The following is a 16366-nucleotide window of genomic DNA, read 5'->3' as shown; positions in this document are numbered from 1 at the left end:
TGGCCAGACCAAACGTTTGAGCAGCAACCAAAAATATCAGTGTTATCAGCTCTCTCCCCAGGCCAAAAAATGGAAACATAGCACCGCACTAGCTACTAAGGAGAAAAATGACTGCTACTGCTGAACCCAGGACACAGGTACCATCATGAATGCTCTGCTCATCCACTAACATAAGCATCTCCATCTTGATGCACATCACAGATCCCATGTCTCCCTTGAAAAAGCAGTTCCTCTAAGCTCTCAGTTTGGTTCAGGAAATGGTGTGTTTTGCTTTCAACTCCCTGATTCTCATCAAACACCCTCCTGCCCTGGAAAATAGACACAGCATCATTATGAGATGCTCTCCTGAGCTTTGCCCTGCAGCTCTCCATGCCCAGGAAGCATCAGAGCTCTGAGCCTGCAGGAAAGTGCCTGCAAGACACAAAAGCAGCCTCCAAACTGCAGAACCGCAATCACAGCAATCCCATGCGAGATGTACAGCTCGGCCCAATGCATTTGCTCCCCATGTCTCCTACCTTTGGCATTTAAGATGTGCAGGGGACAACCAAAACCCTCACTGTTTGCCTTTAAATAGCAGGCAAGCCCAATGGCTCATTGCTATTCACCAGCAAGAGGTGTCTGCTACCTCCGAACAATTAGTCTAAAATATTTATCAGAAATAAATGTTGGGGGGGTTTGTCCAAGTTTTTGAAGTTAAGAGGCCTCAGATGGGATTAATGGAAATTTTAATTAAGATATGGAAATAAGCTGCTTTCTCCCTGTCTCTCCGAGGCTGCAGGGAGTTAACATTATCCTCAACAGCATGCCTCAACCTGCTGGGGGAACCATTTGCAAGATGACTTTGTTTTTAAGTTCACCTTAGACAGGAGGTTTAGCCAGGAATTTGGTGTGAACCCCAAGTCCATGCCTGCAAATAGAGTATATCACAACTGAAACCCCTGCTCTCCTGCACCATAGGGGCAGACAGAAGCACAAACCCTTTTTCCACTGCAGGGAAAAGCTTTCCTGAAGGAGGAAAAGGGATTTAAGTCCTTTTATGTGTTTTCTGACACACATCCTGGCTATTGAGCTCATTTATAAGGAGAAGATGAACAGAAACAAGAAATGAAGGGACAGAAGCCAAGGAAAGGAGCCCAGTGACTACCACGGCTGCAGGCAGCCAGGCCATCAGGAGAGCATCCCTGGAGGAGGAGTGGCTCTGTTTGGCACATCTCCAGTCTCATGCTGGTTCAGACAGGACCCTGACCAGGCTGATGCTAAAGCAGAATGAAGCACTGATGCTTTTAGGTCTGACCAGCAGCGCAGAGCTCTCCTGGTTTCATTCAGCCATCACGGTGCGAATGCCCAACATCAACAAAGTGAGTTTCCCCTCTTGAAACACTGCTGTTACTATTGGGTTTCACCGTCTTTACACCACAACACTGCTAATGGTGTGAATGGAGACTTTTTTGAAGGTAAAGGATTTTAATTCAAGCCTTGGAGCAACTTTGCCATCTAGTTTCTGAAGATTTCACTATAAATCAGGAACCCACGTATGCTCAAGAGCTGATTTTTGGCACAAAAGCAGAAATTGTGACTTACATGGAGAGGGTGTCTCAAAATATTGAGGAAAGATGTCTGCAGGAACTGTCTGGAAGCTTTTCTGTTTTCTCTTCCTCCTCTCTCCTTTTAGTCTGTACAGATAAATCTCACTTTTCCTGGTCTAAAGCTGAAGGAAAATGAAGCACGGAGGCACCTTGTTTTTCAAAGAGAACTATATATTTGGATGCTTGACTTCAGAAAATGATGGCCTGCCTTCCAGATGTGCTAAACATCTGTATTTCTTCCTGAGCTTGACAAGAGAAGAAGTTTTAACGGAAAAAGATAAAAGTATTTCAGATTATTCACACTCTTTCGCACCCTGTGGGATCACACTTCAATTCCTACTGCTATGAAAAGAGTTGCTTTATTTATAGGAGACAAATCTCATTCTCAAACCTGTTAAACCAATGGAAGCACTTCTGAATGCATTGTGAATAACTCATTTTATGTGAGGATCACAAAACAACTTACAAGCATTAATTAATCAAATACTGAGACTTAAGCAGGAGCTATCTAGGCATTTCTATACCTAATCCATCTTATTGACAAGGTGGGGGGACTAAAATGCATGAAATGACATGTCCGTGGTCACAGACAAGTCCATAACAATGCTAAAACTGAAAATCAGGAGTTCTTTTTGTCTTTCTTCAAAAGCAGAGTCTGTCCTTTAGCAAAAGGAACAAAGGAACACGGAAAAAGTCACAGGAATAGATGCATTAAGAATACCCAGATGTTCTTGACACAGAGGGCATAGGTCAAATCTGAGATCCTATTTCAAAATCTAGAGAAAATTACCTTTCCAATGACATGTGGCATGACCTTCAACTCCTAATAGTCTAGGAGCAGTCCATTTCTGAACCTTCGGATCACGCATTTTACGTTCAGGATCTCTAAATCATCTCATCATTTACTTACTTCTCTCCAGTAATGAACACTATTTTTCTGCTGTATCTCTCTTTGTGTGTGCTTGTGTGTGGGCTGCATCCTGTTACACACTTTTCAAGAGCACATGAGAAGTCTCAAAGCACAAACCTGACACTTAATGCAAGACTCAGGTATAGCTGCTGATGGCTGCTTGCTTGGATGTGCTGTACAGAGCAGGCAGGAGGAGCGCAGAAGGCTGGAAGGCATTAAGCACAGATGATTTTGAGGGGATCTCAACCAAATTAAACTTTTTTTTCCAAGTAAAGCCCAGCAGGGGATAACAAAAATGAGGGCTGGATTTACTAAAAATGAAGTGCTCCAGTGATTAAAAAATGGTTGGCTGCAAAATCCCGACCTGCATTTGATTGTGGAACAGCACCAAGCCAAGATAGCACGGCTTTAGTAAATCGCGTTGCTAATTACAAACAGCTCATAGCATCTCCATTTGTACTATAAGGATGGAGCTGTTTAATAACAATTTATTAGTGCATGTGCACAGGTATACTGTATTTTAATCTGTTTCTGGTGTGGTTTTTTTCCCCAATTGGTTCTTCCAAATAGGAAGAAATGATAATTGTTATCTAAGCTCTTGACTTCCCTTGACTTAATTGCAATCTAAGCCCACTTCTAATCTGTGCAGATCATGCTTGCACGATTTGGAGTTTTAATTTGAACCCCTGGTGGATACATGAGCAGGGGCTGGAGGGTTTGTGTGTGCACACGTCTGTGTGCTTAGTGCTTTGAACGTGCTTTTTTTCCCCCCGAAAAGCTGACAGAAAAAGGTCTCTATCTCTTCCCTATTTGCACACGCACTGTCTGCCAGCACTGCAGCTTGCTAAAGGATCAGGATTTCTTTTCCACAGCTCCATATTTCATGATATCAATAAAATTAAGACCCTTTGAGGAAGAAAACCATAATTTGCTGAGAGTGGGGAAGACTAGAGCAGTTCTGTGCCTGGTCCACAGAGTGTATCATACCCTTGAGCTAGGGAGAAGATCCCTTTGTGCTTCACGTCTGACACTGCAAAGCTGTCTAAGAAATCTGGATGCCTAGGTCTTATTAGAACATTAAATTGAGGCTTTTCTTACACATCTCCACCTCCCATGTTCCTCAGGAGGATTCCTCCCTCTATTTAGAAATACTGGGAAGGAGATCTCAATCTCTGCATTAATGTGGCTCAGCTGGGGAGGACAGGCAGCACAGATGAAGTAAGAAGCAATGTACCTACAATTTGAACCAACCCATTTTTGAAGCTCGAGAGAGATGAGTTACCTGGTTTTCTATCTTCTTGATTATTAGTTTTAAAGCATCTGCCCATCCTAGATGAGAGTGGAACCACAACGCACTGAAATAGCTCCACGTTTTGTAGCTATGCCTAAATAAGAGCAGAAGGACCGTGTTTGCCCCTATAAGAACAGCATCACCTGCACAGTCAAGGAATAAGCTCAAAACAGCTTCTCCTGCCATGAAGGAAAACACACTCTTCCCTCCCCTGCTCACTTGCTAACATAAAAGCAAAGCCACACACACTGAAAAAAATATATTTGCTATGCTAGTAGCTAAGATTTAGGTTGATTACTGCTGAAATAAGACTTCCACAGTTTTAATTAGCTAAGGGTGGGGGCCTAGCTCATTACTCTGAAAACGTAATGATGTTTCCGCTTCCATTTCCACAATCAGATTCTTCGTGAAGGGACTTCTGGCATGTTAAAGATGGGCTATGAGTGAGTCAAGCCACATCCACCATTGCTACACCAATTCGGTGGTTGATCAAGCACTGTTGCTTGATGTAAGACTGTGGCCAGACTCCATCCTCTTCCAAGAGCAGATCCCAAAACCCTCCTGCACAGTGTTTTCATCTGCATCTTATATTCAAGGTCATAATGAGCTCAGAATTACCCTCACCTGAAATGATGCATGATCCAAGCTTTCTCCAAGCAAGCTCTTACATGCCTGGAAGTCCTGGCACCTGATGATTAACAACGAGTCCAAATGAGGACTAAGAGACAAGCAATGAAAAATGTCCCTTTCAGACAAGGGAGGCTGAATGTGAAGAAACAAATCCCTTTAAGGTGACCTGAGAGTTACTTTTAGGACCATGATAGCTCCATTAGTTGTGTCTAAGGTGCCACTTTGCATTTCATGCTACAGCGAAGTTCTCATTTGACTGGCAGTGATTTGCACAACTTGTGGAAGTTTCTCTCCCAGTGCTGGCACATTGAAGGAAAAGGCTATCCTGCACTGCAGGCGAGATCCAATATTTTGTTGTCATCTACGATTGCTTATTGACTGTGAAAAAGCAAATAACACAGCCTGATCCATGCAAGCTTTTGGATACCTGCATCCAAGCCTGACTCGCTGCTTAAAAAGAGACCCTTTGGTAAGTGGCTGGGGGGAGAGCCTGTTTTGCCTGACCCCAGAAAACGTGTCAGACTCTCCCAGTTAAGAAAAAGGATGTCTGTCTTTTAACTCAATTAGCAAACACTGCCAGCTCTGCCAGTCCCCAGCTCAGTCCCCAGGCTGTCAGCTGCTGGTCCAATTTTAGTTTTGTGTACTGTCTAGATAGCAAATTTATTGATGAAATATGGTCGTAGGTGTAAGAAAAAACTCAGAGGATCTGACACAACTTCTTGAACCTATGCTTATGAAGACTAATGTATATCTTTATCAACTGGCAAATGCGTTTTGCTGTCCCTGAAGGTCTGTATACATGGAGAAATAAAAGATCTGCAAAAAAGATGCTGATACTTTGAAGGCTGGATTGAGGTTTGGTTTCTCAGCCCTGCTGCAGTCAGTGAAAAAGATACGTTTGGAAAAACCCAACATATGAATAATTGTTACTATGACAGTGCTGAGGAGACCCAGCCCCAGAGCAGCACTCTGTTCCACAAGTGTTTTTCTTAGCTTAAAAAGCCAAAAATGACTGACAGAAGAGTTCTGCCCTAATACATGGCACTAACAGATGCAATTCCTGCCCTGGTGCACACATCGATGATGCGTCAGGAGAAGGGAGGTGAGAGGGAAGAGTGGCAGAAGGGATCTGCAACTCGGTAGAAAGGCAACACCATCCATGGAAATCCTTGACTGAGCTTTGTGTTTCTCATTTAAATTAACGCCAAACATTATAGTAAGTTGCTTCCAGGCTACATGCCATAGCTCCTGTGACTCATAGGATCAGCTAGGTTGGAAAAGACCTTTAAGACCATAGAGCCCAACCGTTACCCCAGGATTGTCAAGCCCGCCACTAAACCATGTCACTAAGGGCAAATGGATCTCCACTCACGGCTGTCCCTCATGATCTTCAGTCGCAGCCACCCCTCATCTGCGCCCTCACAGTGACCCCACACTATATAGCTGCCACCCCTAGCCTTCACGGCCACCCCTCATCTCCTTTCAAGATCTCATCTCATGGCTACCCCTCATGGCCCATGGCTGCCCTCCCATGGCCGCCCCTCTCCCCTTCTTGCTGGTCAATGTCCCTGATGTGCCCTGGGGGTCTCTGAAAGCTCAGTGAGCTCAGGAGTTAGTCCCTAAATATCTCGATTTTATAAGATCTCAGAGCCCATGAAGTTCTGAAGTCAATAGGATCCATGGGAGAACATCACCTCAGAGAATCAGGAACAGAGGAATTGTGATGGGGAAGATTGTACCCTCCTAGATCATCATATGGAAATATTGGCATGCATGTGGATTGCCCTTCACAAGAGGGAGTGGAAAACAGAGCAGTCAGGGAAAGTGGGGCATGGCTCCAAGGTACCCTGAGCTGGGGAGGAAAGAAACTCCTCCAGTTCTGAAGAGGTGCACTAGAAACAACAATTACAGTTCTCCTGAAGGACTGTCAGCACTGTACGGGGGGAAGTTATACATGAAACTCATATAAGCTCCTGCACCATGTCCAAAGAGGAGATGGTGCAATCTCCTTGCAGTCAATGCTCATGGCTTTCCTTCCCAGAGCCTCCGGAGAGGAAGCAGTGATTGAGCCCAACAAATCACAACCCATTTACATACGGAATGGGGAGCAGGCAGGACTGCTGGTTAAGGGAGCAGGGGAAAGCAGAAACCCCGCAGAAGTGTGAGAAAAGATGTCCTCAATGAGTGGGAAGAGAGGGAGATATCAGACAAATAATCCTACTGGCTTCTGGCTTGTGGCTTGGGTCTCCTCATGTTCTAACTGACTGTGTTTGACATGAGCGTGCCCTCATTATTCTAATTTAACTCTAAGTTGTATGTGGTATGTTGTTAACGCCTAGCGCCTTGTTTGGTAGACGCAAAGGGTCAGGAGCAATAAGGGGGGGAAAAATCAATAAAATTACAATAAAAGTGAAAGAAACCCATTTCTCTGGCAACCACTAATGCAGCACCAGCAGGAGAAGCAGCCGCACGAAGCGGGGGAAAAAAGACAGGGGAAAAAATAAACAAGATGTCTCATTTGAAAGAAAAAAAGAGAGTGGATTTCAAGCAATGCACATGTTTTTGCAGGAAAGGGATAGTGAGTGAAAGGAGGACAGTTACAAGGAATAATTCCCCTTGAAAGCTTGCGTAAATGCAAAGGAATATATCCCTAAACAATAGCTGGGCTTTGCTGGGAACTCAAGACACATGAGGGGAGGGAAGAGAAAACACCACCAAGTAAAAGCACAAGGCAGCAAGCTGCCTTCCTGCATGGCAGCTTCCTCAAAACCCAGCCTCAGCCCAGTCCTGCTTCTGCTCTCCCTGCTCCTTGGTGAGGAGCTCAGTTTTCAGGGGAGCGTGTTTATGGGCACATTGAAAGCCCCTGCTTCGGGATACTACATCAGGGAAAACCAAACCCATGAGGGTCACAACCTGCTCTGGGTCAGAGAGACTGGCTGGGGTGGGAAATGGGCAAGATCTAGACCCTCAGGCTGCAATCACATACTTCACAGAGTCCTATAACAGTTTGGGTTGTAAGAGATTTTAAAGCTCATGCAGTTCCAACCCCTGCCACAGACAGGGACACCTTCCACTGGAGCAGGTTGCTCCAAGCCCCTGTGTCCAACCTGGCCTTGAACACTGTCAGGGATGGGGCTGACACTTCCTGACCCCTGGGATGCTTCAGCCCACTCCTCCTGCCCAGCTTCAGAGCTGCCACAATTAACGTAGAGACAATACAAGATCTGCAGCCATGCAAACACTTAGCACTTAGGTGTGGAGTCCCTGACCTCTTTATATGGGCTTTTACTTTCTGATTGCTATATCTGTTTGGAAACATGGAGAAGCTTCCAAAGAAGCCATGAAGCTCACTGGCACGGTTACATTAAGCCATATCTATCTTGTATGTTAATGCTCATGGTACCAGTGCTTGAAGTATGAACTACTCAGCAGTACATTGGTAAATGACTCTGAGGAGCAGGTACTTGGAAGTGAGGCTTTGGAAATGAGCTGTGGGCTTGGAAAGTTGTAATAAAATCCATCTAATTATTGGCTGCTGGGTTGTTTTCTTGTTTAAGAGTCCTTTATGAGTGAGTTTGATCTATTCCTTTCACAGGTTTCTCCCTCCTTGTCAATACTGAGAATTTATGTGAAGCAAAACACTGGATGCATCAGGTGATCTCCTCGCTTGCCTGAGAGTCATTTACAGTGTGTCCAATATTTTGAGGTTTAAAAAGGAGTCAAAAGGCTTTTAGAAGAAATGAGGTGGAAAGAGGCTGGTTTATATGCATGAAAATTCAATATTCTTGGTGAAAAGCTCCTGAGAGCAGCTAACAGCGAAAGGAATGAGGTAAAGAAAAAACCCTCTGTTAATATGAGTTTAAAAGTAACAATGGAATTAAACTGGTATTCTCCAAATAAGGATTTAAAGGCAGATTTCAACCCAGGAAGCTCTGAAATAGCTAAAGGGAGATGCACGGATGCAGAAAGCTTCATGGTTTGCAGTGAAACCTTGCAAGGCTGTTTGCTCCCATGAGAGATGCGTGTCCTTTCTCCTCAAAGGATTTCATCTCCCCTCACTTACAAGACATGGGCTTGTACAGGGAGCAATAGATGCACAAATAACACCTTCATTGACTATTTTCCTATTTTAATATACAGAATCAAAGCCATCACCCAGCAGAATATACTTTCTCAACTGCCAGGGAGGACGTTTTTGATCCAACCAGAGGAATTGCATCATATTATACAGCCAGAAAAGATTGGAGCCAGTAGGAAACACGGCACATACAGCCACTGCTTCAGTTTATAAATTAACCACGCTGGATGTGAACTCCTTTGTTCACACCTCTCTGTAACCGGCGCTGCACAGGCAGCCTCACTGGCATTTTACAATCCAAATCAGGAATTATTAATGCTAATCCTAATTGGACTGAAAAATAAAGCAGGAGCCCCCACCTTGGCCCTTGGCTATGCTAGGTGCTCTCTAAATACAGACCAAAGGATGGTGATCACTAGCAAAGTTAGAGAGAAAATCTTTCTTCTCCTCTAAACATCTGTGGATTTAAGCACTTCCATATAGTGTGTGCCACTATTTCTGTGTGTGTCTTAATGCCAAGACCTTTCTGCCCCCTGATCCCTGCTTGCCTGTTACCAGCTTGCAAAGACACACGAGAGAAATGGAACGCAATACAAGCTGAACAATGGAGACAACCACTGACTTCTCTGCAAGTTCACTTGGAAAGGAAAGCTGCAGGGGAGAGAAAACAGAGAGAGAGGCCAAGAGGAGTCTTATGGGCATGGATAACTTGCTTTCTGCCACTGTGCTCCATGGAAATGTCCAGCTCAGAAGGAGGTATTCCCACCTGCTTTGCTTTTTCCTCCTTTTCCAAAGTACTGTAACCTGACAGGGGTTTTGCAGAGCAGCAACCTTTACTCTGAATGCTAACTAGCATAAAATTCACCCAGTCTGGAGTCAAACACTGTGGTATTTCAGTCCCAGTGCTGATTCAGAGGATATACACCAGCATATATTCACCCAAGACCAACAGACAGGAACAGCCAGACATCTCGCCACCCACCAGCCTTCCTCCTCCTGCAGTGTCCAGGAAAAAGAGCATCCAGATGATAGCCATGTATTGCCAAGGGAATTTGCTGTAATCATTTGATAGCAATCACCCCAAAACTGTGACTTTTCAAGGAGAATTGGGGTATTTTTTCAGCCTACTTGTTCTGCCAGAATGCTGCAGCCTGGGAAGAGTCTTAGATAGAGCATAGACCCTAAAGACCTGATTTCCAACATTGCTGCCCATCAGCCCCACTCAGAAAGAAGCAGAAACTTGTGCCTAACTTCTTGTGTCACTGAAGTCAGAAGCCCAGCAGCCAGAAGAGCAGCGCTGTTACGCATCACCTTAGGCTTCAGTGTTAACAAGGCAATAGAGATGCTATGAGGCCCCGCTTTGTCAGAGGTGAAAAATGCGCTTTATCTTCTTCATCCTGCTATTGAGAGAACCCCAAAGAAATGCCTGCATGGCTACATTTAACTCTTGTTCCTTTTGAAAAATAAATAAAAAATGAATTATTCAGCTCATCGACGCAGTGAATATAGGCCATGGAATCCAACACACAGCAGTAAAAGTACTCCATTATTAAGTCTGTAATTGCCAAGAATTAATTTGCTAATTGCATGCAACTAATCTGCGTCCTTTTTGTTTTATATCAATTAACAGAGTAATTAAAAAAAGCAATCTTCTTGATAGTTCCTCACTGGCAGACTTAGCCCAGCAGAGCTAATGAAAGAGGGCCACCCTTTAACTAACCTCATTAGTATCTCTTCTTTTGTTAAACATCCCACAAAAAATAGTTAATTTTGCTGCATGAAAGTCCTTGATGTTAGACTGCTAATGAGGGGGCCACACAGCTCTGATTCCATGTTTGTTTGGAGAGTGGCTCTGCTCCTTGCAAGGCAAATGCTTGCTCCCTGCCTTGCTGCCCTTTCGGGGTGGAGAGTCAGTACACAGCCAGAGCAGTGTGCTGCTTGCAGTTTTATAAGTATGAGCAGTTACCAACCATTTAAAGTTCCTTCCAGGTCAAAAATTAAGCTTGTTTCATGAAAATATAAGGTTTAGATGAGCTCTTAGGCAGAAGCTCTTCCCTGTGAGGGTGCTGAGGCACTGGCACAGGGTGCCCAGAGAAGCTGTGGCTGCCCCATCCCTGGCAGTGCTCAAGGCCAGGTTGGACACGGGGGCTTGAAGCAACCAAGTTCAGTGGAAGGTGTCCCTGCCCATGGCAGGGGTTGGAGCTGGATGAGCTTTAAGGTCCCTTCAACCCAAACCAGGCTGGGATTCCATGGAAAAATGAAATAAGGCAAGCAAGAAAAGTTCTGACTGCAGGGAGAGAGCAGCTTGTGCTCCCTTAGGGCACGGGCATCTTTAAAGCACAAGCACTGCTCATGTATCTAACACGTTTCTGGCTTACACCTATGGACCACCTTTGAAGGACAGTGGTGTACATGGTGGTGATGTCTAAGGCCTTTGAAAGGTGATGGATAGGGGAAGAGTGATTTGGCAAAGAGAAGAGAATCACCAGTAAGGAAGCCAGGAGGGTGGGTTTATGGCTGTGCCTGTGTCACTGTGGTTCAGGATGGAAAGCCTCTGCTCTGACCACAGAATAAAACATACTTCAATATCCTCTCACCAGGCTATCATGAGAACCTCTGCATGAGGTATCTGTAAGTTCAGCTGGGCACTGAGCTGCATTGCTGCAGCCTTCCTCAGAACCTGTGTGTTTGGCACTACCCTCACTCAGCAGGATAAAAACATGCAAGTAGTTTTGTTTCTGTTGGAAGAGATACTCTATAACATTCTATTCACTAAAGGAGAGCTCGTGGGGAGAGCAGCAGCATCGCTGCTGTAGCACACATGCACTTCTTCCTAGGGCTATGGGTTCTTCTATTATTCTCTTGTTTTGCTTTGCTTTTGGGTTCTGCTGGGTTAGGAGATCCCTGTGCTGGTGTATGTGACACGGGTATCTCCTTCCTGCATCAAGTGCTGCTACGGTGGTGTGTGTGGGGATGGCCACACGAGGACTTCTTGGCTTTAGTTTAGCACCATGCCAGTCACCAGCCTCCTCCTCAGGCTCGTCGGAAGGTGTTTGCAGCTCATGCCCTGCTTTCCGTGACAGCTCCCGGAGATGGAAACCGTCCTTGCTGTAATGAGACCTTCCACCAGGAGGCAAGTCGGGCTTCACAGCAGAGCAGCAAAGAGCAGCGACGGCTCTAGCCGGGAGCTGTGTTTCACCATGGAGGGGTCCCGGATGATGCTCGGGGGGCAAAGACAGCCAGATTTTCTCTCTGAACACATCAGATAAGACTCAGACTTTTTCTCTGGGTTGGATTTCTGGATTTGCGCGGTAGATTTGCTGAAACCGTTGCTGGAGTAGCAGGTGGCAGCATTAGCAGAACTCTGCTGCTCCAGGGGCTGGGCTTTGACAAGGGAGACCAAAATGGGTTCACATGACTCTCTACTGACAAACTGAAACCGAGGCATGTTCAAAAGCCTCCTCCCAAGCGAGCTGGGAGCCCAAATCCTGAACAGAGGCAGAGCACACTGTGTTTCCCTGCAGTCTTTTAAAGCCCTTCAGACAGTTTCTCCCATGTCGGGTGGATGTTTCACATCACATTTAAGTCAGACCTGCTGAGAGATGCTGAACCCAATCCTGGAGCTCCTTAGACACAAATCAGAGCTCATTTCACCATTCTCCTGCCTATTACCTGTGTCTTCATGACACCCTCTCACAGGTAGCCTGAAATCCTTTCGTCATTCCCAAGTGAAAAGACGGGATGAAATAAAAAAACAACCCACAACTGCTGTTGCTACACTACTGGTGCTTTTGAAGCAAAGGCATCTTTGCACCAGTGAGATATGAAAGCTGGGTGACAGGCTGTCCTGCACTGTACCATACCCAAGGACATCACCCTATTACAATGTGTTTGACACTGTTTTGACCCAAACTCTCACCCAGACACTAATTACAGCTAAGGATCGAGCTGACTCCCTCCCTGTGTCTCTGAAATAGTGAAAACCACTGGGTGCTGTTCAAAACCATCAAGATTTTCTTTCATTCCCTCTGCATGGGGGTGTCTCAGGACCTGGGGGACCGCGATGCTCATAGCCGCCTGCCTTCCCTGCATGGGGAACAAATGGGAAGTGAAACATGGGAAGAAAGCAAGGTGTTACCAGGGAGGGGGTATGGAAAAAAGAGAGAAAAAAGAGAAAGAAGCCAGGCTGAGGCTTCAGCCATTTCTCTCCATAATCAGCTTATGTTGTAGAGTTAAATGAACCGATAGGGAACTCCCACGGGCGGATGGGGCTTGTCAGCTGAGGACTTGTAAATCACCCTATGGTGTGAGAAGCGCGTGCAAGGGTGGGCATGCGAGGGTGGTCAGGCATGCAGGGGTGGTCGATTGTGCAAGGGTGGTGGGGCTTGCGGGGGCCCAGCTCAGTGGGACCCCCCCTCAGGCCGGGTGTGAAGGAGCAGCTGAGAGGAATTGCAATACCTCCCACTCCTCTGCCCGTTTGTTTCTTATGAATGCATAATGAATGCTAATGAATTCCTCACTTGGGGCATATGGTTAAGACATATAGAGCCTAACCTTGGTACAGAGAAGAAAGACCTTGATGGTACAAGATGGGGGAGGGATTGGAGGAGCCCAGCTATTCATGAGCTGAGCTGGGGTCAGTGGGACTCATCCTGCTCCAGCCCAGGGGCTTGTGCAAATCCAAAGACTATGGGACCTGAAGGGGGAGACAGAAATTATTTGCTTCCCTACTAAAGGAAAGGCAGACATATGCCCACAGATGTGTTACAGGGAGTTGCCATGAGGTTAAGGAAAAAGGATTTCTCCTTTTCTGGGGACAAATGGGGGTATCTGATGGAAAAAGTTTCACAGCTTTGGAAATGGAGATGAGGGGTTTTCAAACACCAAAGGATTAACAGAAGATGCAGCAGTGGGGCCCAAATGGCTGATGTGACAGTGAGAGGCATTCAGGATTGAAAGGCTGATGCCTCAAGCGTGAGGATGATGGTGGAGCAGACCAACACAGCCACACCAAAGCAAAGCAAGCAGCATGCTCTAACCCCAAGCACCTTCCTCTCCTCAGCCTCTGTCCCTGCTGCCTCATGGTCCTCTGTGCTCCTTCAGCTGCATTCAGCCTTCCCAACATGAATGTTTAGGGCTATTTTAGACTGTAGCATAACCAAGTCATCCTCAAGGGACTGGCAGATACGACAGAGAAGCCTTGAGTAACCTCCACCCATCAGCACTGCAGTTGATGACGCATCAGGACACTGCCAATGTCAAGAGACACCTACATTCAGGGAACTGGATTCCACCCAGTGTGTCAAGGTTGGTCTAGTGCCATTATAGAAGGTTGCAATAGACCTGATGGTTGGGATCCTGCAACAGCATGAATTCATGGTTCTGCTGTGAGCTTGCAGATCAGCATTTAAATAAACTACCTTAGATACCTGTAAAAACACAGATCTTTTCACTGGGCTACATGCCAGACTGCTCCTGGCTGAGTTTTGGGTCTGCATATAGCTCTTACTGCTCTGTTCTCAGTCCCAAGCCAGCAGAACTAACTGACTCCAATATTCCTCCATGGGTTGCTGTCATGACTGTCAGAGATCAGCAAACATGCACCCTGGTGGCCTGCCCCAAAAGGTTAGAAAGCATCAAGAAAACATTCAGGAACTTTCAAAGTATTCAGGAAAAATATCTGAAGAAACTTTCACCCACAGCAAAATCCTTTCAACACCAAATACTGTCATAGGAACCTTTTGGAAACCTGCAGCAGGCAGGTTTCTGAGTGAGACCACCTCTCTTGAACAGCAGGGGTGTGAGTTGACGTGGGAGCTGGATGCTCCACCATCAGCATTAGGACTTGGACCACGGTGGGTGAAGGTTTTGCGTTTCGCTTTGCAATTTTCTGGCTAACTCCATCCACACCATCTCTCTTAAACTGTAGCATGAGGAATTAGATGGACACTTCTGTATTACCTTGAGGCATTGCTGTCCATCTCATGTCTTGTAACAGGAGCTGATGTTGGTCAAAACAACACAGAAAAGCAGCGTTTGCCATGGCTCGTGACTGCCAGTGCATTTCTGAGAACAAAGCAGCCCAGGTACCTCACTGAGCAAGTGAAAAAACAGCAGAGAAGGAGCTGGAAAAGATTCAAAGTCCTTCTAAAAATTAAAACCTGAAAGCCAGCCAAGTCCCCGCAGCTGAGTGGAGGTGCGAGGCATTTAGTCTCCAGGGTGGGCAAAAGCAGCCGACTGCCGTATGCAGTGTGCATCAACACCTCTTGACACTTATGAATATGGGGCTGGTGCTGATGCCCACTTGGATGAAAGAACAGAGTGAGACTGCCAGCATCGAAGTGGGTGGAAGGGAGGGATGATCTCTAGCAGGATGCTGGGTTTTCTTTAACCCTCTCTCATGCAAAAAGCGGCCCCATGCACCCATTCGTCTGGGGGCTTTGAATGGTGAAGATATAAAGACTGCAAGCATGTGGGTGCAGGTTAACTGAAGGATGGATCTGAGATAAGCTGAGGGGAGCTGCATGGTTGTGTGTGCAGCCAAACAACATGTGGATGCTGGTACTCAGTGCTGGGGGAAGCACTGAAAAGCAGGGAATCACGCTGCCATTAAGTTTCCAAGCCTTGATGACTTCTTTCTTCAAGCCCAGAGAAGATACTACAATTACCTAAAATAGCTCTTTGCAATAAAAGATTGTGACAGGAACAAGAAGGTTTCACTGAAAGCTGCTGATAAACGAAGGTTCAGCTTGGAATGGGTTTGAAATCCCTACACCATAAATACAAATTCATGTAGGTGGGGGCAGCCTCATCAATGGACAAAGGATCTCCCTAGTTTGAAGTGCCAGACTCCTCCACTTTCAGACTTCTCAGTTCTGGGTTTTTGCTTTTGCCAAATCCTAATCAAATCAACACAGTAATCCCCCAACCCACTCTGCTCCCTTTCCAATCCCTCCTCCTCCCCTTGCAAGAGGCTTCCCCAGCAAAGCCCCAGGGGCTGGAGCAGCAGCATCCCACTTTAAAGCCTTCCCCACTCCCCCAGAGCCAACAGGGGAACTCACCCAGGAATATTTCTCTTGCCACCACATTTGCATGACAGACGGCTCCTTTGCGTTATCCACCTCTTCACACAGAAGTTTGGTCCATCCCTCGGGCATCCCATGGGGATATCTGCTGTCTCAGGCTGCTTCCCACCCCCTTATTGCCCACCCTTACCCTTACTCCTACATGCTTCCAGCAAAAGACTGCTCTGATATGTTGGTCCTATGTGAACTTCTACTCATGCTAGCTCCTTCCATCACTTGCCTTAAAACTCAGGCCTCTGAGATGCAGAGAGTGAGCCATTCCTTCAACAGCACAATGACCACCCTCTGTGGACATATTCCAGCTTGGCTCCAAGCCCCCCGAACCCAGCAAGGGGCTTTGGTGGTCAGGAGGAAGAAAGGAGCATCCTTCTGGGAGAGACACAGCCCTTACCCCAGCTGCAACATGCACCGTGCCTGATACCTTACAATGACATGAAAATGAATAGAATAAACTGACTGTGTGGCATTGTTATTAACCTTTGGTACCTCAATAAATCATAACAAAGAGCCACAATTACTCCTGTTTCTGACAAATACAGCTTATGCAGCAGATTCCCCCCTTGCTCTTGGTCCTGTGCCCTCGCCCTTACTATCTTTCACAAGTGGAATCAGGAAGGTGCAGCACATACCATGGTCTTGAAAGGAGCAGGAATAATTTCATACCAGCTCATACAGGCACATAACAGATAGCAAGGGGCTTCCATAGCATCCAACTACTTTCCTCTTAAGGCGGCAGGATTCCCAGGGGCTCTGCATCCCTGAGTGGATCCCTGTCCTGGCCCTTAA

Source organism: Lathamus discolor, chromosome 11, assembly GCF_037157495.1.
Source record: "Lathamus discolor isolate bLatDis1 chromosome 11, bLatDis1.hap1, whole genome shotgun sequence".
Lineage (NCBI taxonomy): Eukaryota > Metazoa > Chordata > Aves > Psittaciformes > Psittacidae > Lathamus > Lathamus discolor.
Note: the sequence above shows the minus strand (reverse complement) of the source record.